Source organism: Vipera berus (genome assembly GCF_964194415.1).
Source record: "Vipera berus genome assembly, chromosome: 1".
NCBI classification, from domain to species: Eukaryota; Metazoa; Chordata; class Lepidosauria; order Squamata; family Viperidae; genus Vipera; species Vipera berus.
The window spans coordinates 146,539,933-146,566,361 of record NC_138202.1 but is presented as its reverse complement, the minus strand read 5'-3'; positions in this window follow the sequence as shown (position 1 = coordinate 146,566,361).

The following is a 26,429-nucleotide window of genomic DNA, read 5'->3' as shown; positions in this document are numbered from 1 at the left end:
TAAGAGCTTTTGGAAAAAAACTAGAAAGCGTCTTGGTTAAGCAAACTCAAATTGTGACAACAAATAATAATCTATCGAGACAAAACATAACAGAAGAAATTGAACAATCAAATACATTGACAGAAGATTTAACTACTCAACAAGCACAGATACTTGAAGATCAAAATGAGAAACAGATGGAAGAAAATATACACAGTCCAGGACAATTATATCAATAGGAGAAAATAATGAGAAGATTTGGTGCTTTTATTAGATCCCTCAACCCTTTAAAAATGGAGATTGGAGGGTCATTTCAATATGATACAATAACACAAAAATTCTTTGATGACCCTGGAGCAAGGAAACGAAAAATGACATGGCAAAGGAAAAAAGCAAGAATAAGATTGAAGAAGAATGGACATATTTAAGAGGCCTGAAACAGAAAACACTAAAATAGACAGGATTGTAGTTGGATGACAAGAGATTGTTTTGATGAGTAGATAAAAGTATTGGCTAATTAAAAAGAACTCAGATGTATAAATATCAACAGTTAAATTGAAATATTGAGCTGTTTAAATGAAATTGATTAAGATGTATATATCTTAAGAGTGATATAATGTAATTAATATTCTTGGATGTAGTGATATGAAAGGATGTATTAAATGTTGAAATGGGAGAATTTTTGCTATTTTTTAATATGTGGAAACTATAATGAAAACAAAAATATTATATTGTATTACTAACTTGTTGATATGGAAATGAGATAGATAAGAAGTCTATTTATATTATTAGGTATTGGAGAGAATTCTATAAGGGAGGTCACCCAGAAATATAAAAATGAGAAACTTCAAATATTTAACTTTAATATCAATGCAAAATTAAAGCTGGAAAAATATATAAGATGTTTGATGTCTTAAAGATGAATGTTAAAATATAAAATATATAAAAGTATTGACAAATGTAAGAAAACTACTAAATAACTGATGGTTAACAATAAGAAATGTTAATTTAGATAAGAGATAATATGTATTAAAGGAAAAAAGAGAGGAAATACTGGTTACAACAAATTGGAGATTTGTAATAATATGTATTTGAATGAAATGGAACTATTGTAACCCAGACACCACGTTGCTTTTCAAAGATACTGTTGTAATATTGGAAAATCAATAAAAAACTTATAATAATAAAAAAGGTTCCTAATAAGTAAAAAAGCAGTTTTAAAGAGAGAAAAAGATATGTCCCTTATAACTCTAAAAATACGAATCCAAGACATATTTGTGCAATAGTATAAAATCCTTGAACTCTGGAATAATTGTAAAACAGCTGTTTATTGTTTAAAACTATAAAACAATAAAATTAACCATTTATAAAATCTAAAAGTCTGAAAATCGACTGTCTAAGCTTTCAGTGATCCACTGTCAGAGTAGGCATTAGGGGATGAGGAGTTTGCTTATAAACCCAATTGACTTTGCGCCCTACTCACTGATCGTGTAATGGGCCCTACTATTGCAGAAAGAGATATAGCCACTCTATAGATGTATATGTGTGTGCTTACACAATTTAATTCTGAAACCATGAAGATTCTTATGAATTTGCTTGCATAGTTTTTCAGGTTCACTGGAGAAACCATTTCACTCCTATTACTCTGGGCAAACTCTGGGAGATGGGAGGGCAGGAGTGCCTGGATTGTGATGGTCCATGGAGTCATGAAGATTCAGACACGACTTAGCAACTGAAGAACAACAATATGTTTTATAATTGATCTGATTCATAAATGATACAAAATCAGGACTTTTCAACTATGTCTCAGTGGTCTAATTTGTGTATAGTATTAAGCCATGATGGAAGGGTACACACATCATTATAAAACGGTAGAAACAAATCAAATGTTTCTTCAATAACATATGCAGGCTACACCATTCGGTCTAGTCTATTTGATTTCACATTTGGAGGAAGAGCAGTTTATTTTTGCAAAACTAATTCTGAAAAATGGGGGCTTTTGATCTGCATTCACATATTCAAGAGACAAATAACAGCCAATATTCTATTTATTTAGCTAACCTACTTGAAGAATTTGAGATCATCAAAGAAAGCTGATCAGTCACAAGGATGAAAGAGCCTTTTTTTACAGATGAAATTATATTTTGCTAAGATAAATTAAGAAATATAAAAGATCAGACTGGCTTTAAAAAAAATCCTAAGAAAACAAGGATAGTTGAAGTGGGGATTGGGACACGCACAAAAAATCAATGCTTAATCTTGACAAAGCTCCCTGCTAATTCCTCTATTTCTTCAAAAAGTGGCTTTTAGCCTGGTTAGCTAGTGATGTGTCAACAATGATATGTTGGAAAGGATCAGATAGATCCATAGCCCATGGTGGTCCTGGCCTCAGGCACATGGCAGGATCCCATTATCATTTGTCTGCCATTGATTTTTGTTTCTGACTCTTGTTAAATATTGAAAGGAGCTCCGAAGTTTATTTGGTTGTAAACAAGGATTTTACTACCTCGGTACTGAATTTTCTTTCCAGTTTTAGAGTGTTTGCAATCATATTCTCTTTAATCTTAAATTAATGATTATATTTTTTAAGAAAACAAAGCTGCACACCAAATGCCTTTACTTGAATAAAAAGTGACCAGCTGTTTGGATCTGAGGTACATATTTGTAGATCTTGGAGGTTGTACAGTCAACTTCCTAAAATGTTTGCCAAGTGGGAGACCTACAATATCATAATATAAGACTATATTCCTCTAATGTTGAATTGCAGTTCCCACAATCCTTTGCCACTGGTCATTCTGGCTGAGGCAAATGGTAGCTGGAATTCAAAAACATCCACAGGCCACACACTGAAAATAGTAACCTTAATTCCCAAGTAATGTAGTGATTGGTCTTCTTATCATTTGTACCCATACAGAAACTGTCTAGATCCATGATGGTAAAATAAGGGAATCGTGAGTTATAATGTACACAGAAGACGAAATGCATGCAAACATAGACTTAAATTTTCCAGCCCACCACATGTGGGGAGAAAAAGGCATTGTTTTTCATGCAGTAGATACCATCACAATTCCTTTTCAAAAGCTTTTTCTCACATGTGCTTGTTTTAAGTAGGTTAGCCCATTAATATTTGTGCCCTTCCTACATTTCTTAGTTGAACGAAAGCATCAAAATCAAGATAATCACATCCGAAGGGCTGCCAGTATACTTGCCATCTAAAAAGCCCATTCATTGTTTTTATGAGTATATGGAAAGGGAATATTCCTAGGAATGTACGAGGAATGGGAATTCAATTCTTGCTGTTCTAATAAAGAATAGAGGAAGCAAGAAAACACAAGTATCTCCAGAAAGAGAATATTTATGCCCACAGTTCTAAGCACAGGTGCCATTTGAGCAAATATACCTGTCTGGCTGTGTAGGTATTCCATAGGTTTGGATCCATGCAGCAGTGCCTGTGAATAAATTAAGTGACATATTCATCTCAAACTATTGAATGCAGCCAATATGTCTGAATAGGGTTAGAGTATATAATTAAATTTAATGCAGCTATTTCTTTGGGGGTGGGGTTTAACAAAACTTTGACACATAGAGAAAACACTTGGCAGTGTAAGAATTCATAATTATTTCCAAATACATTTTATCCTCTCCTTTTTTTTTAACCAGACTTCTGAATAAGAAGATTTATCTCAGCATTTGTGCATGGCATAAAATGCAAATGTCTCAGTGACAGATGCTCTAATGAAGTTGCTCATAATTAAATGATAACCAAACTTACTCATACATAAAATGTTGGTATTACAAGCAGGACGGATACCGTCCCTTTTCATCATTCTAAAGGGTATTGGTGGCTAAAGGCCAGATTTTAATAGCTTCACATTAACTAAAATATTCAGGACAACTGTAGAACACTTTTCCAGCAAACAAACAACCAGACAAAAGCCCCTCGCCAAGGACAATTAAAGCAAATTCATTATACTTTTTCACTTTGATATTGCAAGCAGTGGCAGCTGATAGAATGGGGAACAAAATCGCCATAAAGAGAGATAAGATGCCTACTTCCTCTCCCTTCCCACCAGCAGTTTTATTCCAGTCTTCCTTTGCTAACATTGCAAGATAAGAATTCCTCAGACAGGATGAAATCTTATCGGACTCTCCTATATGCTGCACACAATAACCTGGAGAGTCCATCAGCTTGGAAGGATCTACTACCAATGCTTAGCCTTAGCATGTCTTTTAATACCATTGGCATTGTTTGAAATCACTCACAAGGACCAAGGGAAAACTAATCACATAACAGTCAATTGCAGGTCTTGCCTAAGAGAATAGAAAAGAATGCTTTCTCAAATTATTCTGTGTTGAAAGAGGATTGCAACCGGATTCTCTCTTTGGCCTTTGGGACTTCTCTCTTACAGTACATGTCATACGCTGTGAAGTATGCAAGCTTGTTAACATGTGGTTATGGGAGAGGCTGAGTTTCTGAACATTTCTACATAATCTTTTTGCAACTGAATATCAGTCTTGGTTGCTTCAATAAATTTATTTTCCTATAAAAAAAATCATGTTCATAACTTTATGGCTGCCATTTGCAAGATTCATGATTCCGTCAGTGCTTTTGAAATAAAACCACAAAATAAAAACCCTATGAAGTCTGGGATTCTGTATGCAATTCTGTTGGCAGCGTTTTTCCTGACTTCACTGCAAAACAGAACACATGCTGTACGCAGAATTCAAGAGAAAAGGGCCCTCCAACATTTCACAGAGACGCTGTGAACATCCATCTTGTATTCTGGTCACAGCCTCCATGGCTGTGCCCTAAGGAACTCCATATTCACACACCCGTGGGGGAAAGATGGATTTTTTTTCTGTCTCTCTTCTTTGTTCTCCGAATCTCACCCTGCAGCAATGGATTGGGTTTCTGTTTGTTTATTTGTTTGTTATTTCTGGCCATCATAATCCATTATACAAAAAAAACTCCACCAAATTACTATTTTGAAGCTCAAAGTGTCTGGAGCAGGAATGCAGACCTGCCATGTGCCTGTAAGAAGAAAGCCCCTTTGAATTCAGTGGCACGTCCTTCAGTCTGCAGCTTTCAGAAAAATCTCTTCTTCCAGCTGAAATGCAAATCCATCTCTTTAGCTAAACATTCAAATGAGCTTGCAAAAATGTGTTGCCATTTGTTGTAAACAACCAAATGGCTTGGAGAGGAAACTCAAATTGCAGTGTCCTTATTCTCTATCTCATCCTCTGATTTATTTACAGTCACTGCCCTTTTGTTCTTTTTTTCTTTTGGTAAGGAAGTTGGGCAAATATTATACACTATATAATAGTACTTTTCCCTCTATTTTTCACTTTTTTTTGTATGCAGAAAAGAAAGGCATGGTAGAAAAAGAAAAGAGAAAAACCCCACAGTAACATCTCTGCTTCTCATACACTTATCAAAACTCATCTTACATAGTTTTATGTCATGTTATATAGTTCATATTATTAAATCAGCTTACTGAGTAATAATAAAAATAGATATTAAACACAAATTAGTACACGCAGCTCACATTTCCAAATAATCCTTGGCTGAATAATTAAAACCTTTGTTCAAATACAGAGAGGCAAGTTGTTCAGACAATTGTGTACCCAACAAAGAAGGGATCTCCGCCCAGTCGTCCAAAAGCATAGCCTCCATTCCCATGGTCCTTTTGCTACTTTTGAAATGTTTGCTATGGAAATGAAAAAAAAGAGAACCATGATATCACTAACCATTTCACATAAACTAACATTGCGTTGTGTCCATTAAACAATTGGTTGAACTCATCAATTTTTCACTGAAATAATATTTCTTGAATTTATCGTAATTTTAGAAATGTGACACAGATTGTTGATGATAGACAGACAGACAGACAGATAAATGTTTGAAAGCAGGTCCTGCTGATTTTAGTGGTTCTTTTTAATGTTTGCTTCATTTACTTCTCCCCTGCCTGATTACATCAAGGGAGGCTCAAGGCATCTTCCACAGCAGTAATTCATACCAAGTAAATTGTTAAAGAAGAACTAGCAACAAGTAGCATAATAAATCATTGTGAATATTTTCTAATCCCATTTTCCCCTCAAATGAGGCCATTCTATAATAGAAACAAATATTTCAGAATCCTCTGGCTTTCTTTTTTAATAAAATCTAAATCTAAGTTGCCCCCAATAAATCTTACATTCTATGTTAAATCTTACATTCTGTGTTACCTTAATTTCAGTTTCCAATGTGACACTTTAACGAAAACAAGGCTTTTCTTTAAAAAGCCACTTTCCTTTGTCTTCACAGGGATGGAATTCCTGGTTTAGGTATTATCTACAAATTAAGAAATGAAATTAAATGTTGTCTAATATTATTCTTCTTTGGGGGATCTTTTGTATCTCAAATTATAATAATGTAATTTGTACTGTATGTCTTAATAATCCAAATGTCCAGTTTCTTTGTCCATTAACTCATAATAAAGAGCTTCTTCTTCTTCTTCTTCTTCTTCTTCTTCTTCTTCTTCTTCTTCTTCTTCTTCTTCTTCTTCTTCTTCTTCTTCTTCTTCTTCTTCCTCCTCCTCCTCCTCCTCCTCCTCTTCTCTTGCTCCTCCTTCTTCTCCCCCTGCCCCCTTCCCTTCCACTTCCACTCATCCTCCTCCTCCCTCCTCCCTTCTTCCCCATTTATTTATTTATTTCCTCGGGAATTTTATGAGGCAGGAGTCTGGAAAGTAGTCATTCAATAGGCATCAAATCTTTCGGTATTTTATCAAATCTGATTCGAAGCTTTATTTCGCAGACTTTTCTCTAGCTCTGCCTACACCACCACATTCTCACTCCTAAATAACAGAGAGAAGTCCCAGATGGATTTACTTGATGGATGAATGTATGGGTGATTTATTGCTTGTCCTACAAGTATGGCTGCAATGTCCACATGCAAAAGAATTCCCTCAGGCCTTCTTTCATTGCCTTCCTTCCACACATGATTGCTAACACATGGCCAAGCATGCCAACAACAGAAAAGGATATTGCATTTATACAATATGAGTTTGCTTTCCACAATCCCAACTAGCTATGTGCCTCTCCACTGTTTACCTGAAAATAAAACGTATCTGTGATGTTGCCATGGTATTCATATTTACCTCATGAATAGCCCTGGCTAGTTGGATACCTTCCATGTCCAGTTCCATGTGTTCAAGGGAGTTCTGGATGCCTGTTTCTCTGCAAAGGCATCTCATAGTGCATAAATGTAGGCTAACTGAATGATTTCCTCCGAGACAAGCCATAATTTTGAATGTCTGAATCTTCAGGAGCTAAACGTTTTCCTGGGTTCACAATTAAAAAAAGAAAAAAAGAAACAGGTATGATCAGTTGATTGATTGCCACTCTTTTTTTGTTAATTATGCAAAAAACAGATATCAGGAAATATATATTTCAGGATAGCCACCTCACTGGCAAATAAATAAATAAATAAATAAATAAATAAATAAATAAATAAATAAATAAATAAATAGTCTATAGCAGAGGTAGGAAACCATTAGGGGGGGGGGGCAGAAATTAGTTTTGAAAGCATGCTGACAGTCACAATGTTGCATGGTAACATATCAACTAAAACTAAAATTCATGTCCTTATTTACCCAAGAGCAAACTAGGCTGTTTCTCTGCAACACCCTCTCTAACCCTCCAATTTATCTTGGTCTCTTTTCTGGGTAGATGAGCATATCTTTTTTCAACCAAGCTGTAATCATCTACCACTTTTATATTCCTATAAGCAGAAGTAGTATTTTACTTTACAGGAGGTAGATAAATAGGACACTTTTAAATGACATTCCTTATTAGAACAAAACAACTCCATTTATAACATTTTTCTTCCTCTGGTTTCCTCTCAATAAAACGTATATAGTTAGAGTCTAGATTGATGTATCCCCAGGGAGATATAGGGACCTAAAGCATAGATGATTTAATTCTGTAAATAAGGCTCATCTTTTATTACAATAATGACAATAACGCAAGTAGTCTGACCAAAACTGAGCCCAAAATTTCCATGGCTAAGCAAGAAAACTTGTTAAGTGAGTTTTGCCCCCATTTTATGATCTTTCTTGTCACAGTTCAGTGAATCACTGCAGCTAAGTTAGTGACACGGTTGTTAAGTGAATCTGGTTTCCCCATTGACTTTGCTTATCAGAAGGTTGCAAAAAGTAATCACATGACCCAGGAACATTGCAACCATCATAATGTTCTGAACCAGCCCTCTTCTCGCAACCCCTATTCGAAAAGAAGAGACTGGAAAGCGTCCAAGGCTAAAAGGCTTCTGCCAAGATTTAATTACGCAGTTAACAAAAACACTAGAGCTTGTCTTCTCAAGCGGAAAAGTTGCTTTCAGCAACCAGCCCCTCCCCAAACACTCCTTTTATAGAGAGCTCAGGGCGTGGTCTCCCTGTGCCTCCTCCCGAGGAGTCCTGCAGCCTTTCTTTGTTTGTTCCTGCTTGACTGCCTCCTGCGTCGGGCGTCCTTGAACAGGGCCAGCTGTGGGTCATCTTCCTCCGCACTCTCGGGCTCACGCAGCTGAGAAGAGGTCCCCGGCTGAGGACTCTGCAAAGCCTCCAAACCATCATCAGCCGGTTCGTTTCCCTCCTCCAAACCATCATCAGCCGGTTCGTTTCCCTCCTCCCCCTCAGAGTCATCCGATACATCAGAGCCGGCTGTCGGACCCACAGGCTGGCCCTGAGTCACAACACATAAATACTGTATGAGTCAATTGCCAAGTGTCTGAATTTTTATCACGTGACCATGTCACTCCATGTCACTTGTGGGGAGATAGATGGGTGTCTAGGGCCCATTGTCTATGGAGATTCTCAATCATCCTAGGACAGGGGTAGGCAACCTTGGCTCTTTTATGACTTGTGGACTTCAACTCCCAGAATTCCTGAGTCAGCATGGCTCAGCATGGAAACCTCTCCCTTTCCCCTCAGCGTGGCCGACTCAGGAATTCTAGTCCACGAGTCATAAAAGAGCCAAGGTTGCCTACCCCTGTCCTAGGAAGAATGGGCTTTAGATGTCCCAAAGGTGCTTTTCCAAAAGTCAACTGGACTTTCTTGTTGTTGTTTTTTCTTCTTCTCGTCAAAGAGTTTTCTTCAGTTCTGAGATATTCCAGTGACTGTTGTAAATTCGGTCACTAAATGAATGGTTGTAAGTCAAAGATAGCCTGTACATGAATGGTGATGAAGAAGGTGATGAGATGATGCTGGTGATAGGAATATAATATTTACAGCAGCAATAACAATATCAATGATTATGAAGGAGACAACTGAAACGGTGATGCCCACATTCTTTGTCCCTGATGACTTCACTCATTTTCCATCATTTTCCCATTTCTGGAAAGGGGGCTTTCACCATGAATTTAAATGTTTGTCTGTGCTCTGTCGAATGTGTATACATTTTTTGTGAATAAAAGTTGGGCTATCAAGTTATACTCAATGGAAGCCAACTTTTCACGATGCCTTGCTTAGCTGTTGGCCTGATCCAGAGTAACTTGAGTGCCCTCCCAAGGAGAAACAAGTTAACATTTCTGGAACACAGCCAAATCTGTGGATCATTGGGTAGACAGTTCTGTGCACAAGCCGTTTGCTCTTGTATGGTAGAAAATAAATTGCTCCCTCTGAATGATTTGATTCTTTTCAGAGCTGACAGCTGAGTGCTCAAGATGGAGGAAGTAAGAGAGTTTAGCAGTTGCTGTAAAGGAGCAACTGAATGAGGGCATTGAAATTCAAATCTAGATGACACTAAGATCCTTTCTCTAATCTCTCTTGGTTACAGAACACATAATGTAACATCTGGGTTATCTTAAGAAGTGAATCCAGCAGCCTTGCAAAAAAAAGATAGAAGGGGAAAAAAAGGAAAGTTTTAACCTCAATTGATCTCTTTACCCATTTTCCTGATACCAGAGCCAGAATAAAAAAAAAATGGCAGTGCAACAGTACTCTGTGCCACACTGATCAGCACACATTTTAAGCTATACGCAACTTGATGTCAGTATTGGAGGTGCCAGAAATAGTTATTGGGTAAACTGAGAAGAAGAAACAAGCTGATGAAAAAGAATCAGGACTCTCCATAATCCCATCCCAGCCAGATGTCTCTGCTTGAATACATTTAATGAAGGGAAATTTACCATCAACTGTCAAACTGCCATCATTATTGGAAAGGTTTTTTTTCTTCCCAATGTGCAGTTTTGCCTTCCTGTAACTTAAATTCATTATGTCTTTATTTTGCAATCTGGAATAAGAATTCCTCTAAACATATCTGGCTCCTTCAATCTCTCTTTCTAGGGCTTAATTTCTAATCCCCCAGTCACTTTTGTTGCCAATCTGTGTATATTTTTTCAATTCTTCTAAAAGTGTGATGCCCAGATCCAGGCATATTACATATTACTTTAGGCTGGCAAAGGATCTGGCTTGGGCAAGATATATTTGAATGATTAGTGCCCATTATGCAGCTAAATTGCATTTACTTTTTTTATAGCAGGGGTCTCCAAACTTGGCAAATTTAAGACTTGTAGACTTCAACTCTTGTGGACTTCAACTCTTGTGGACTTCAACTCAGCCATGCTGGCTGAGGAATTCTGGGAACTGAGGTCCACAAGTCTTAAAAGTTGCCAAGTTTAGAGAGCACTGCTTTATAGCTTCATAATGATGCTGATTGACATCCAGTTTACAACCACCTACTATTCCTCCTATGTTTTTTCCAAGGTAGGTAGTCCCCATCCTATTTCATTTTTGTTCTCTACATCAAAATTATGCACTACTTGCTGTTAAAATTCATTTCTGCACACTATCAAGATTATATCCTTATCCAGGTCATTCTCTTGGCTTGTCATTTGTGTTTCCGCTTTAGTTGTGCTCTCTCTTTATCTGGTAAATCACTCAAAATATTATCTTTTATATCTATCATTCCTCCATTAATATCTTTAGTACATAATATATCCATTGAAGTAGACATCATTGCTAACATTGTAGCTGATACTTTCTGGCCCCATTCTTCAAAAATCTCCTGGTGTATTTCAAATGATATATCATTAGGTGTCATTATGCAAATTCCAATACTAACAACAACCAAAGAGCAAGCTTTCACTTTTTTTTCATTTTCTGCATGGAATCTTTAGTCCCCTCCAGTGTCCAATTTCTGAAGTCATAAAGTCTCAATTTTCTGTTGTGATTTAGGATGGACAAAACAATTTATTTCCCATGAAAGGTTGTTAGCTTTTTGTCATTTATAAGTTGATAGCATATGCCCATTTGAACAAAGTCCATGAATCATTTGGTTAGATACTAGGCTTAGACTGGTTTGAAAATTTATACATAGAATAGAATAGAATAGAATAGAATAGAATAGAATAGAATAGAATAGAATAGAATAGAATAGAATAGAATAGAATAGAATAGAATAGAATAGAATGGAATGGAATGGAATGGAATGGAATGGAATGGAATGGAATGGAATGGAATAGAATAGAATAGAATAGAATAGAATGGAATGGAATGGAATGGAATGGAATGGAATGGAATGGAATGGAATGGAATGGAATGGAATAGAATAGAATGGAATAGAATAGAATAGAATAGAATAGAATAGAATAGAATAGAATAGAATAGAATAGAATAGAATAGAATAGAATAGAATAGAATAGAATAGAATAGAATTCTTTATTGGTCAAGTGTGATTGAACACACAAGGAATTTGTTTCCAGTGTTGCTTAAGATGACTCCTGGTGTTTTCAAATGCTAATGGGCAGAAGCTTTCTAACAAGAGATTTAAGGACTGGAGTTTGCCATGAGCTCATATTGATTTAAAACAGTCTCTGAGATCACTCCTTTCTACCTCATCCATGTATCAAGTTGTTGTAGAAATTTTTTTCCCCTTTTCTGGTCTTCTTCCATGAACTATAAATATGACAAGAATGCCACCTAAGCTCTCAGTGTCTTCACTTTCTTTTTATGATATTCAGTGCTTTTTTTCTAAAAAAAAAAAGTGCCGAAACTCTCATCTTGTTAATCTTTTATTTATATAATTTTATTTATATATTTATTTATATAATTAAAAATTATATATTCAATTCTTAATGCGTCTTTTGGGCATTCACCAAATAAACTAGAATTTGTTGTGAGCATCTCCTTAAATACAAACAGCTCATAAGCTGGACCTACCTATATTAGGAACCACATTATTGATGGCTTGTACATACCATTTTAAAGATATGATCACATTGGTTCAAGTGAATGAGATGCTCCTATAACCCAAAATGCGTGCTATTAATTCATCCCTGCCAAAATAGTTATTTTCAACAGACTTAGTTCATGATGAACGTAGAACACTAAGTTCTGTTTTACCAAATTAATCATGAAGACAGCATAGTAGGCTGCCATAGGGGTGAAAAATTGTGGGATAGCTCCCCCATGTTTATATACTGCAGGTGGGTATAGTAAAGAGAATTTTTTACTATTTTTTTTGTCTACTTGGAAAATGATATGTTGCACTTTAATAGAGGAGGAGACAACTTTTGCATATATAGTATGACATATATTGAATTCCTTTTGGAAGGACTAGCAGTGGGAGATAATAGATGTGTAATACAAGTGCATATGCTGCCTTCAACATATATGTGTTTAATTGATGGAGTCATGTTACTGACAAGATAATGAATTGCAAAGAAATTGTTATTAATACATAAGTTAAACATTTTGTTTCTATTTCTTTACAACTGCTGATAAAAAAATGGCCTGGCTATGTTCAAATTATACACACAAGAGAACAGGCTTAGGTGAGGGGAAAAGTGTTACAATTCAATCTATTTATGAATATGAATGAATATGTCCATAATTGCCCAGTATATTTTAACAATGATATAGAACTGTGCTATGTGGAGCTTAAGGGACGCAGTGACTCAGTGGGTTAGGACACTGAGCTTGTCGATCAGAAGGTTGGCAGTTTGGCGGGTCGAATCCCGAGTGCCGGGTAACAGAGTGAGCGCCTGTTACTCGTCCCAGCTTCTGCCAACCTAGCAGTTCGAAAGCACGTAAAAAATGCAAGGAAAAAAGTAGGGACCACTACGGTGGGAAGGTAACAGCGTTCCGTGCACCTTTGGTGTCTAGTCATGCCAGCCACATGACCACGGAGACGTCCTCAGACAAGCACTGGCTCTTCAGCTTTAAAACGGAGATGAGCACCGGCCCCTAGAGTCGGAAACAACTAGCACACATGTGCGGGGGAACCTTTACCTTTACCTGTGGAGCTTACAATTTACATTCCTTACTCTTGGGGAATTAATGACAGAAAGAAAATGGATTGAAAAAAGTAGATGCAAAAGTAACATTAGATAAATATGAGAAAATATAGTTGCATATCCTTAAGTAATTTATGAAAAAAATGCTTAAGATTACCACTTCAGATAGACATACAAAATCTGCAAGAATCCAGATAAACCACTAAAATAGTAGCCATGAGACACAGTTCCTGGCTGAGGGAGGTGACCCCCCAGCCCCTCCAGGCCACACAGGATGATGTGGTCAAACCAGGTTAAGTCAGTGCAGCAGTTCAGGGCCAATCCATGCGAGGTGATGTGTCTCCCGCAATGCACACCGATGGCGCAGAGCTTGCAGTCGCTGAGCCAGATGCTGGTGCAGGGCGGTGGGAGGGCATGGGCGGCAGGCAGGATGAGGTGGTGGCAGGCGTCAAGGCCAGGTGCTCCAGGGCAGCTACATAGGTGCGCAGGGCGAGGCAGCGGTGGCGCAGGTCCAGCACTGGGTAGGCCACCAGCTGGCCTAGCCTGTGGAAGGTCAGCCGCCCACCATACCCCATGTGTGCCACTTCCATGTCCAGTGCCCACAGCTGCCCCACCATCACCGCCTCCATCCTGCCACCCACCCCGTGCAGCCCCACCATGTATAGTGGGCCTTGCAGCTCCCACAGCACCATGGCATCACTGCTCCCGTCTCCTCCAGATATTCTCAGGACCACCATTAAAAAGAGGTGGAGAGGGAAATCATGTCCACCAGGCCTCGCCTCCCCATTGAGCCAAGAGTCTTGCAGAGAGCAGGGTGGACTTGACAAATGTGAGTTATTTGAGGAGGGGGTTTCTTTGCCACTGCATTTTCTCTTTCTGACTTGTGGTCAGCCTGGTTGACACGAGGTGAGCATGAGGCAGGTGCGCACATGTTTTCCGTGCTTTGGTGTCAGGCTCTCCATGCTTCAGCGCAGCATGTAGAGCCTGGCTGACATGGGTGAGCACAAGGCAGGAGTACACAAGGACTCCATTTTTTCGGCAGGGCAGAATTAAGTGCTGCTCCCCACCTCCGACTCCTGGTTCTCTGTTACTTACAGCTAGGAGATGGTGTAGTTGGGCAGCAGGGAGGGGTGCAAAGTTCCTGCCAACTCGCCTTCGCTGCAGACAGTTTGCATGTGCAATGTTTGCTGGCCGGGTCTTTTGGTGCGCTCAGCAGCAATTCCTATTGGCTTTCAAAAGCCAATAGATGGAGTAGCACAGCTTGTGCAAAAGTTGAAAAAAAAATCCATCAAAAAAAGGTGCCGGAACTCCATTCTGAGCGTTCTATGAGAAAAAAAAACCCTGATGATTACAGTACAACTTTACAGCTGTTCTTGGTGGTAACATCGCCTAATTGATAATCTATTATATCAAAAAAAGGAATGATGTTCTGTCTCCCAATGACCACTTTTGGCCATTTTTTTTAATTAAAGAGTTTTAGAAAAACAAGATTTTACAATATATCCCCAAATCCCCCCCACCCCAAACCCGCCCACTTCCCCCCCCCACTTCCCAGAGCTAAATACAGGATTATAGTTATAATAATCATATTCTAAATAAAAATTATGCATAATATACAATTAACCAAATTCATAATGTGCTTTAACTCCCCTTTAACATAGATACATACAAAGTACCAACACTAAGATCAATAATGGCTTTTGGCCATTTTTGAGATAGGATGGAGTGGGTAAAATCCACAAGATTTGATGCTGTGCTGATGTCAACCAATCTTCTCCTGACTGGTTCTCTTGCCTGTTTAAGAAACTCTTTCAACCAGAAACTGTAGAAAGGTTAAGATGATGGCATCTGCCAACACGGTGCACTTACACGAGAAAAGAATGCCTGAAAAAAAACATTGCCTAGAGTAGATTAGAATACTAAAGTTGATCTAGTTTTATTTTGAGTAGCTTTATTGATTCCACTTGGACTATACACTCACTGAATCTGGAGGTAGTTGAAAAATAATGACCGCTATCTGCAAATATTTGTGCCTCTTCTTTATTTATTTTATTTATTTTATTATATTTTTATACCGCCCTTCTCCCGAAGGACTCAGGGCGGTGTACAGGGCAATAAATATAAAAAACATAATACAAAAGTTAAAAACGATTAAATATAATGCCCAAATTTAAAATTTAAAACAATAATTAAAAACGTATTAAAACCCCAACCCTAACCCATCAGACCCTTTACAAACCTCTTGTGAAAGGCAAATGATTTGATGGAGAATGATTTATGGATGACCTGGAAATGAAATGTATTTGTAAGTAAGCAGACATTATAATTCCACCTGATCTAATTGGTCATTTAGTCATGGAGGTAAACAAATGCCCAAATAAATGTTTCATTTCTTTATTGATTTGGGGGCTGAGCAAGAGTTTAGTAGGGGAGAAATCATCTCTGTCCTTTGAGTTCTGAAAAGTTGTCTTGTTGTCCTGTTTATGAACAATTAAATGAAGTGGTCAAAATAACAGAAGTGTTCTCTTTTACAATGTTGAAATTATATTGAAATATTTATTTATTTATTTTATTTTAATCCCATTTATATCCCGCCCTTCTCCGAAGACTCAGGGCGGCTTACAATCTAAGCACAAATCAAATGTGCTTAGCAATATTAACAGTAAAACACAAGAATTGTGTGTGTGTGTGTGTGTGTGAGAGAGAGAGAGAGAGAGAGAGAGAGAGAGAACACAAAACAATTCCCTTCTCACCCCTATGGGTGGTCTATGTCTTCCTCAATCTCAGGTCTTCTACCAGAGGCCTGGGAGTTAGGAAGTTCTTCACAGTATCTTAGATGTTCCTAGCACCACACTCTTCTGGACAGTGCAAAAAAGGAGCAGCATGGTGAAATCCAGAAAGCGTCCTTCCTTTCTGTGGAGGAAAACTTGGGGAGTTATAGGACAATGCCCAATGACAATCTCAGAAGAGATACAGGTCTTTTGATTAGCCACTATGTCATCCTGGAATTGGAACATCTATTTCAACCCTGGACTTTGGGGATGGATGATCAAAACTTAACAGAATAACCGTGTTGGAAGGGACCTTGGAGGTCTTCTAGTCCAAACCTTGCTCAAGCAGGGAGTCCTATACCATTTCAGACAAGTGGCTGTCCAATCTCTTCTTAAAAACCTCCAGTGTTCATACATCTACAACTTCTGAAGGCAATTCATTTCACTGATTAATTGTTCTGTCAGGAAATTTCTCCTTAGTTCTAGGTTGCTTCTCTCCTTGATTAGTTTGCATCCATTGAGATTGAGCTACCTAAAAAGTGGAAATAGTCTGTCATTGTAACCAGCCATCCAATCACTTTAAGCTAAACTCAGATACAACCATCAGAATAACACCAATAATGGGAGGCAAAAGAGGAGGAAGAAAATGAAGGACTGGATCCAGCAAAATGATTTGGAAAAGCAATAGTTACACTGCTACTTGGAGCCATGAGTCTAAAGAAGCTTCTCAAGAATAAGCGAGGGTAAATATTTGTTTAGGATTATTATTATTTCAAAACTCAGCTATTATTATACTCCAAGTGGATTATTTTTGCAGGGGTTGATAGCCTCCCTCACTCATTGTATCACCCAAAAGAATGTCCCAAGTAAATTGCTTCCTATTGTCCACAAAGCAGTGGACTCTGTGCCATGACCTTTTGCTCAACTCCCTTCCATCCTTTCAGCATCACTTCCTTAGTGCTTATTAATAGAGATCCTGGTTTACTCCCCACCCCCGGCTGATCTTGGAGAAATTATAATCATCAGGGTATGAGCTCTGAACTGGAATCTGCCATCTGCGCAGCCCGGTGGAAAATTGGGAAGTCCAGCCAATGGCACCCAGGTTCTCATCAAGTACCCGGAGAGACTCTTGCTCACTGTTGAAGTAACAATGAAAGCTTTCTGGAGATGTCTTTACAGATTTCAGCAGTGGAAGTTATGGGAACAGTGAGCTCTTTCTTCAGAAAATGGAATGTGCTTAATTGTAATCCTTTCATGTTTTTGAAGCATTCTAGTCTAAGGGCATCTCTGGATAAAAGAAATATTTTTGAATTCTATTCTGTCTGCTAAAACTTCAACATGATATAATGAAGAAAGCCACCCTCAGAAGTATTGGACTGCAGCTCCCGTCATCCCAGCGACAAAGTGAGCTAGTATGGTGTCCCATAGGCTATGGCACCGCAATTTAAAGAGGGCTCCTAGTGAGAGCCAGAATTCAGTCTCCACATAGCTATAAAGTTCATGAAATGACCTTGAGCCTCTGGCTATTTCACAATAGTTTATTGTGTAGATAATGTAAGTGGGGGAGGCAATATGTTTTCTTCGGAGCATCTTGAAAAGAGAGCAAAATAGAAGATTTTAAATCTGTTTTCCTCCAAATGTTTTCCTCTCTCTCTGTATGAAAATAAAGCACCATGTTTACGTTTCATTCAAGCTGTCTCTGAAGACAAACATACTTTTGAACTGATGTCTCAGAGGAATTACAGACTTTGAGACTGACTCTTTAATAGCTAGAAAGTTAGGCGAAGCTTTTCACAAACATAGTGCATGTGAAGTGTGTTGAAATTACAACTCCCAGAATCCCTTAGGCAGCTATAGGGGATTCTGGGTATTCTAGTCCCACCACATCAAGTAGGTTCCAGAATGGGGAAGACAGAATTATCCGCTTAGAGCTGAACAGATTGAAATCTCCATTCATTCATGAAGTCATTTTTCCCCATCCTTATTTACTGTACCTCATAGGATAACGCAGAAATTTGGAATAGGAAAAATTATGTGTAATTCCTTGATTTTTGTTGAAGCACATTCATGATATAAACATTAGCGAAGACGATGCAAGAAATCCTTTCAATAAAATGCTACTGCTCTTTGAAATGATAAAAGTGCCTCAGTCTAACTTTTATCCTTTCCTTTCAGCAAGACAGCAAGTACACGGAAGTCCTTTTAATATTTTCTCCTCAATGAGTGCTAATTTCATTGATCATAGAAAAGTTGTACATATGCATCTTGTTATGTCTGCCTGTCAGCTTTTCCACTTTTATTTTAGACAGTCCAGCTGCATTATGATGGGTGGCCTTTGATTTCCAAAATTTCTGTGTGCTGTATTGATTAGGGAATGAAGAGGTTACAGAAGCAAGATCTATCACGTGAATTACCAAGGGACTTCCCAAAGCAGAAAAGAGCTGGTTTCTTAGACAAGATGCCTCTGAGTCAGACATTCCTCAGAGAACTAAAGGGGCAAAGAAAAGTAAATAGCAAGGAATAACAGCAAAGGTACCAATTTTCTTCCATTGTTCACAGAGGAAGGGTAGAAGGTGGAAATGCCAGGAGACCCTACAACTCTCAAGAGATTTCCCCTTTTTGAAAAACAAGTAGAAAAAGAGAAGACAGACTAGCAGGGAGAGAAGGGTGTTTTGTTATAGACCAGGGAGGGTCCATCTGCATAATTTAGAGCAGGGATATCTAAACTTGGCAACTTCAAGATTTGTGGAGTTAACTCCCAGAACTCCCCAGCCAGCATAGTCACAGGTCTTAAAGTTGCCAAAGTTGGACACCACTGATTTAGAGCTTGCTTTTTTTAAACGACAACAACAACAACAACATGATTCCAGTTGCAGAAGGGTTTGTGCAAGCAGCCAGCTGCTTATCATGGGAGACAAGGCTCTTTAAGAGCAGCACAAAATAAGACAAGGAACAAGATTCAGGGATGGAAAAGAAAAACCTTCTCTACATAGAACAATTTTGAGGAGACTGTTGTCCAGAGGTGGGCTAAATCCAGCTGGGCCAGAAACCAAGGATAAGATTCCACTCTGCAATTGTCAGTTGAGAATACTGTATGTAGGTTGATATAAGTCTAGCCCGTTGTTCTTCTTAGTTTGCAAGGCAACTTTCTGGCATTAGGTTTTCTTGCTTTTAAATTGAAAACATCTGGACGTTTGCTAAATTTCATAAAGGGAATGGGGAGCGTGGTTCACTTTTGAAAATGTACAAAATGCCAGGGAACTTTTCCTTTAAAAAACAACAACAACAACCAAGAATGCTTCGTCTCCTTTGTTTAGTTGGGGCTCTTGTCTGAAACTGCTTCAGAACTTCTTGGATTGACCCAGGGAATGTGCAACTTTGTGTAGTACCATAGTCATTTCAGAAAGAGTAGAAAAAAGAGAAGTGGCCTCTAGGAAGGTCAGGAAGGATGAAGTGAACATTCATGGTCCTTGTATGGATATAGTTGGAGGACAAACAGAACTTTCTACATTATTAAAGAGTTGGAATCTTAATTGGAAGTGTTGGCTTTTTCTGCTGATTTTCATCCCACCAGGCATCCACTGGAGCAAAACAATATTGAACCACCCAACAACATCTGGATTTTGAGATGTCCAGGAGCAAATTTTTATTTTATTTTATTTTATTTTAATCCCATTTATATCCCGCCCTTCTCCGAAGACTCAGGGCGGCTTACAATTTAAGCACAAACCAATGTGCTTAGCAATAGCCTTCATTCTATGTATATGCCTGCTTATTAGGGCTTTCGCTGCCCCCCCCCCAGCAGCATTATTACACAGTCAGCTTATTGCCCCCAACAATCTGGGTCCTCATTTTACCTACCTCGGAAGGATGGAAGGCTGAGTCAACCTTGAGCCTGGTGGGAGTCGAACCTGCACTAATTGCAGGCAGCTGGTGTTACTTAAGGAGGCATTAGCCCACTGCTCCACCAAGGCTCTTATTTTTATCTAAACCTGCTACCTACCCTACTTCTTTCCCATAACATCTTCTGCCAGTGTTCTTCTTTTCTTTGTGAGAATTTTGGAGGGTTTTTTTGTCCATTGCAGCTCCATAAAGAAGTGTGTTATGGAGGGATTACACCGGGGATTATATTTTAAAGGAGCAGTTTTAAAATCATTTAAAATGATCAGTCCACTTGATCGTTGCAAATTCCAATCCATATTTTCGATAGATATGAAAGCATTTGCACCAACCCATTTCCAAAGGGTCTAGGCCAACTCACCACAGCAAATTCACTGTGATCAGCTCAGTGCAGGACAACTCGCCACAGCCAACTCACCACGGGACAGTTCAACGCTGTATTAATCTTTTCACTCAGCTACTTTTATTATTGGTGACAACATTTTCATCAAAATGATTATAACTTGTATTTCTGAACTGACTTTCTTTACTTGATTATTATTGGCCATGGTGCCATTGAAATTAATTTAAGTTTTGTATTTGCTGAATTTTCCTGTGGCGAGTTGTCCCACGCTGATTTGGCCATGACAAGTTAGTGATGATAAGTTGTCCCATTCTGCTTCCAAAAGCCCTATCTGGGAGTAAATAAATCAGTCTAAAGTCTCTGGTGCCACTGACAGAGTCAGAGCAGAAATGATGGAATATTGGGAAGATTTTTATATATATTGTACAATTTTCAATATTTTGTACAAGAGCACGAAGATATAAATATTATTTTTCAAGGGTTTATTTTGCAGTTATTTCATATATGATTACTACTAATTTAAATGTAATTGCATTTCCATAGCAAAACCCACTCATTACATTCAAAATATTATCTTCACCATGCTGCATTTAAGCCATTTTTTAAAATGTTTACTAGTTTGATTATTATTATGGGAAAAACACAAACTCTATATAATTTTTTTACAGAAGCTGTCCTTCAAAAATAATGATCAATTTAGAACTCATGAATAAAAAAATTATGCAAATATACTTTACATAAAATGCAAACTGGTTTACATTACATTTCCGAGAAAGAAAAATGGTTATTTAACATAACGATTGGACAATACTTAACTAGCGAACCATGATGCATTTGGTACTCATATTTTGTATTTATATTTTGTCAATTGAAGTTAAAAGATTACATTCCTGTGTTTTATATTTCAATCATATTATTGCAACATGAGCATTCATAACACTGGAAATTTAAAATAGAAGATTAGTATACATAATTGTATATGATTCACATCAAGTTATTAAGATGCAACAGCTTGGGTGCTAATATTCAGTTCCAGATTGCTTCTCTCTGTTTGGGTTTCTGAAGAGCCTTAAAGATGGTGATCATTGGGAACCTATTGGGTTGCATCATTAAGGCACAGTGCTATTTTGATTACAGATAATCCTCATTTTGCAGGCACATTTGGGACTGGCAACATGGTCATTAAGCGAAGTGGATATTAAGTGAAACCATGTCTTTGCTTATGATCGTACTTCAGCTTTCCCTTGCTTTATAGACCTGCAAAGTTGAGGTTAGGATTGGTGTAAAGTTACTCTTTTATCACCACCATAATTGCTTAACAGTAATTAGATGAGGAAAATCACTAAACAAAGGCTATCTGTATTATATTTTAGTAACATTGCAGTCTAATTTAGGTTTATATTGTGATGGTAAAGAAATTATTTTTCAGGGTTGGTATGTTGAGTTGTAGAAGTTCTCCAAGTTCTGTTTTTCATTGGCAGATGTTTCATTACCCACCTAGGTAACTTTGTCAGTGCTAGTAATAATAGACAGACTGACTGACATAATATGATAATCCATTATAAAGTCCCATCTGCAAAATTCCCTGTCTGCATAAACCACTATTATGCACTGAAATACACTACATAAACAAACCCAGATACGTTTCCTCTCCTTATCTAGCCAAAATGAACAAATAAACAAGGCCAAGATAAAGACAAGCAGGAAGGAAAGAAAAAGAGGAGAGCATCTTTTTATTTTTCTTCTTTTGTGTGTGTTTGTTGTCTTCTCCCCACACCATTGCCTTTAAAATGAGAAAGTTGCCATAGAGTATGTGAGGATATGGTATAAAGTAGTATAGGCTAGAGATGTGCAAATCAGCCAAGTTCCAAGTTAACTTCAAAATTTGATAGCAAAAAAATCTCATTCAAGATTTGATTTAAAATTTAACCATGGGCTGCAAATGGGAAACACTAAAATGCCTCCAGCTGAACCTTTCTTGTTTGTTTGTTTGTCAGGATGTGACTACAAAATGTGAAACAGGTATCCAATCTTGGCAAACTTAAGACTTGTGGACTTTAAGATTTGTGGACTTCAACTCCCAGAATTCCCCCACCAGCCATGTTTCAGAATAGAAATCTATAAGTCTTAAAGTTGCCAGGGTTGAGAACATTAACCCTGCCAAAGTTTAGCCAGATACACGTTCAGTAGCTTTGCTACAATATTTTTTTAAAGCATTCCTCCATGCTCCTTTTAAGGCAGCAATCACAGAGGTAAGGAAAGGACTGTGGGAAGTCAGCACACACACACCCAGAGAAGGAAATATTAGAGGGGGTATTAAAAAGGCAGATTATATTTCTCCAAAGGATCTTAAGATCAGAAAAACAGGCCCAGTTTTTCTGAATAGCCCCAAACAGAAACTCTGCAGGCCAGCTCTGTAGAAATACAGATTTGATAATCCCATTCAGAAAGTCTAAGGCCCCAATTCATGAGCAAATGCTACCTGCAAAAACCCATTCAAGACAGGATCTTTCAAGATCCCTTGCAGCAAAACTGATAGCTAACAATAGCAGAGTGATAGGATTAGAACCAGCAACCCCTCACCTAAAAAATCCAACACAGGACATAGCCATCAGCCACAGCCTTAGGAAAGCAGGACATGACTTTTAGGACATAATTGGATTAACCCACTACCATCAGAATACGAAAAGGGCACACTGAACCTCAGGTCAAAGTTCATGCCACAGGAACAAGAACAACTCCAAACACAAAAGTCCAAGAAGGTATAAAAACCCACCGCTCCAGCTTCATGTGGTCAGCCACCCCAGAAATATTTTGCTATCACTGAAGTTTCTGGCAACTCAATAAACAAGAACCTTCTTTCCTAAAGTAGTCTCCATTTTATTTATTCCCAGTTTGGACTGGACCCTGATGAAGATTTTTTTCTTTCAACAGGACAAAAGCTTTCAAACTGTCAGGCAAAGAACCTATAGATTAAGTTCTGCTGAATCAGTGAAGAAAGTGTCTTACTCTAACTTAAAATTAAATTTTCCCCCAAACTGTTTAAAAAGCAAGTTCTCACTAGCAATCAAATAATCAAACACTGAGGATGGAGAATGTCATTTTCATGGATCCAGTGCAAAATTTGCTTTGCCTGGGAATGATTCATTGTGTTGCTTGTGTAACATATTTTGAAACAAAAACCTGAGAAGGTTAATGCTTTACCTATAGCAATTCTGCTATGCAATGTAACAATCATGCATATATATTCTCAGACTCATTTCCACAATGGGAAGGATTCAGCAAAAGATAACATAGAGAATATTTTATTTATTTGCTTTATTTTGTGAAGGCATGGGGATTAGGATACGGGAAACTTTCATGAGAGGTGGTCTATTAACCAATTGGACACAAAGCTGAAAAGAACCATTTCTCTTGATTAGATAAACAGATTAGGCATTTTTAAAAAGGATGATAATATAAGGGCACAAAGTTGGGAAATGCTTTTGTTGATCATGTAAGAAAGAATCTGATTTTTAAAAAAAAACAAAAACCAAAAGGCCACAGAATGAGTGTACAGGCTCACAAAGTACAAATAAGTTACTCCCCAGCATTTTGCCTCTTAATTCCTCCCATCCCTTTACTTAGTTGCATTCCTTTCCTGAACCATCTTATTCCTTTCAAGGTCTTTTTCATAAGCTATCTACATCTGAATGAGCTCATGTTCTTCTGAATACTTCCTTCCTGCCCAGCCCCTGGCCCACTATTGTTCCAAATATATCACTGAGGCATCAAAAAGTCCTTCTTTTCAAGGACACAGATGAATTCTTTTATTTGCTTGTTTTTAATTACATGCAAAGATCCAGGTGACAGTGCCTTTAAGTAACAACTGTGTCATAAAGAAGCCATGTCTGTAGGTGGAAAACTATCAGCAATAGCTGAATGGTACCAAGTAGACTGAAGCTTATTTTAATGAACTCTGCATTAGATGTAGGGGAAGAGTATGGGAAGAGATCATTTGAGTTCCTCAAAGCAACTAACAAACAAGGAAACCATATAAAAGGCAGGCTGCTTCCATCTAAGGTCTACCTGCCTATCCATCAGACCATGACTACTCTGTCTTATTTGTACAGAGGACCCCAGGTTGCCTGTGCATCAAGGGCTGGTGCCCCACTCCAATAAGCAAGTGGGGTCATGATGAAATTGTAGGAAGAAAAGTCTTCATCATGGTTCCATCCATGCCAGGGATAAACAACATGGAGACTGCTTTGGGAAGGTTACAGTTTATTGCAGAGGAAAGCCAGACAGAAAGATGGATCCAGCAGAAAAGAACTGAGCACATGTGGGGACTGGGTTTTTATACCCCCTAGACTCTATTGTTTGGAGTTATTTCCTCTTCCTGTTTGAGGGTATTTCCTGTGTCACATATCCTGACCTGAGTCCAGGTGTGCCCTTCTAGGATTCTTGATGGTTGTGGGTATGTCCCAGCCCCTGCTTCCCTGGGGCTAGGGTATGTCTTTGTCTTTCTTAAGCTTCTAGCTGGGGCCTCCTACATCTGCATTTGTACAAAGCTTGGGAGAGGGAGAGCTAGGGCTATTAAGCAAACTGGGCATGCTTTCCTGGTTCTTCAATTTGTTTTTAGGAAATATATTTTCCTGCCCTTTTAATATTTCCTTCTCTGGGGAGCTGACTTCCCTCAGAAGTATATAAAGTTTATATTTGAATGTTAAATGGAATTAATTATTTTCAACTATTACACTATCTTAAAAAGTTAAAACTTTTTTTCTGTCTCAGTACAAATTTTAAATAGCAGAACCTTTGAAGGCCATCTCCAAGACTTTAGGAGATGACTTATGACCCTGACCCCTGAGGTTCTGCACTCTTGAATTAGCCAGCGAGACAACTACCTTAAGAAGGGAATTGGACAATGTTTTGAAAGGTGGAGCCTGAAATCAGCTCTCTGCCCTGATAGCCAGCTAGCCCAATTTGGTGGAGAACAAGCTACTGTCCCCAGTACAGTAGTGTTATAAATTCAGATGTGACTTTAGATAACTTGCTTACAAAGAATGTGGAGATGAAAGCAATATTTTCCTCTTGTCTCAGCCTGGCAGAAAAAGGCCTTAGTCTAGATCCTTTTGTCCATCAGTTTCCTTGAGTGATCCTTGAGTGATTCTGTCTTCCAGTGAATATTTTCTACATTCCCTTTTTTGTCAGGATTGTTAGGAGGAGGAGGAGGAGGAGGAGGAGGAGGAGGAGGAGGAGGAGGAAAAAAGTCAGGACCTACACAGGAGACTGGAGTATCTGAGGCATTGAGATAAGCAAGAACAGCTGGAATAAATGTCCAAATCCGTTCTTCTGTTGATAAGTTTGGTCAAGTGAAAGAAATGGCAATAAAATCAAGAGTCTAACTTTTGTAAGAATGTTTCCTTGAGACTGGTGTTTCTACAAAAGAAAAGAAAGATACACTTCAGAAAACAGCAGAGCGATAGATAAGCCTGAATTATTTAAGTCTACCTAAGGTAAGAGTGTGTTATCCTTCATTGTGGAAAAAGAGTCAGCTAGTGAGAGCCAGAATGGGCAGGTCAAAATCAGAAAGGAAAGAGAACTGAACTGAGAGAGGAAGGAAGTGGTGCAAGGCCTGAGACCATCCATCTAATCAATAGGAAGCATGTTTGTTGGGATACATGCAAATTAGATAAAAGTGCAAAACCATCCATTGCTAACCTATCCTACATTTTAAAGGTAAAGGTAAAGGTTCCCCCGCACATGTGTGCTAGTCGTTTCCAACTCTAGGGGCCGGTGCTCATCTCCGTTTCAAAGCCGAAGAGCCAGCACTTGTCCAAGGACGTCTCCGTGGTCATGTGGCTGGCATGACTAGACGCCAAAGGCGCACGGAACGCTGTTACCTTCCCACCGTAGTGGTCCCTATTTTTCTACTTGCATTTTTACGTGCTTTCGAACTGCTAGGTTGGCAGAAGCTGGGACGAGTAACAGGCACTCCTACATTTTACTGCTCCCCAATTGTCTAGAGAGGGAGAAAGCTATTGCATTGGGAAGTGAATTCCAATAGCCTTCTTCTTTCTCCAACCAAGTGCAGGCATATAAATTGCAGAACACTTCCCTCCGGGCACAGCTCTGACCGATTTATAAAGCGTGCCTTGGAGGGAGATGGCCAGCCTGCATATAA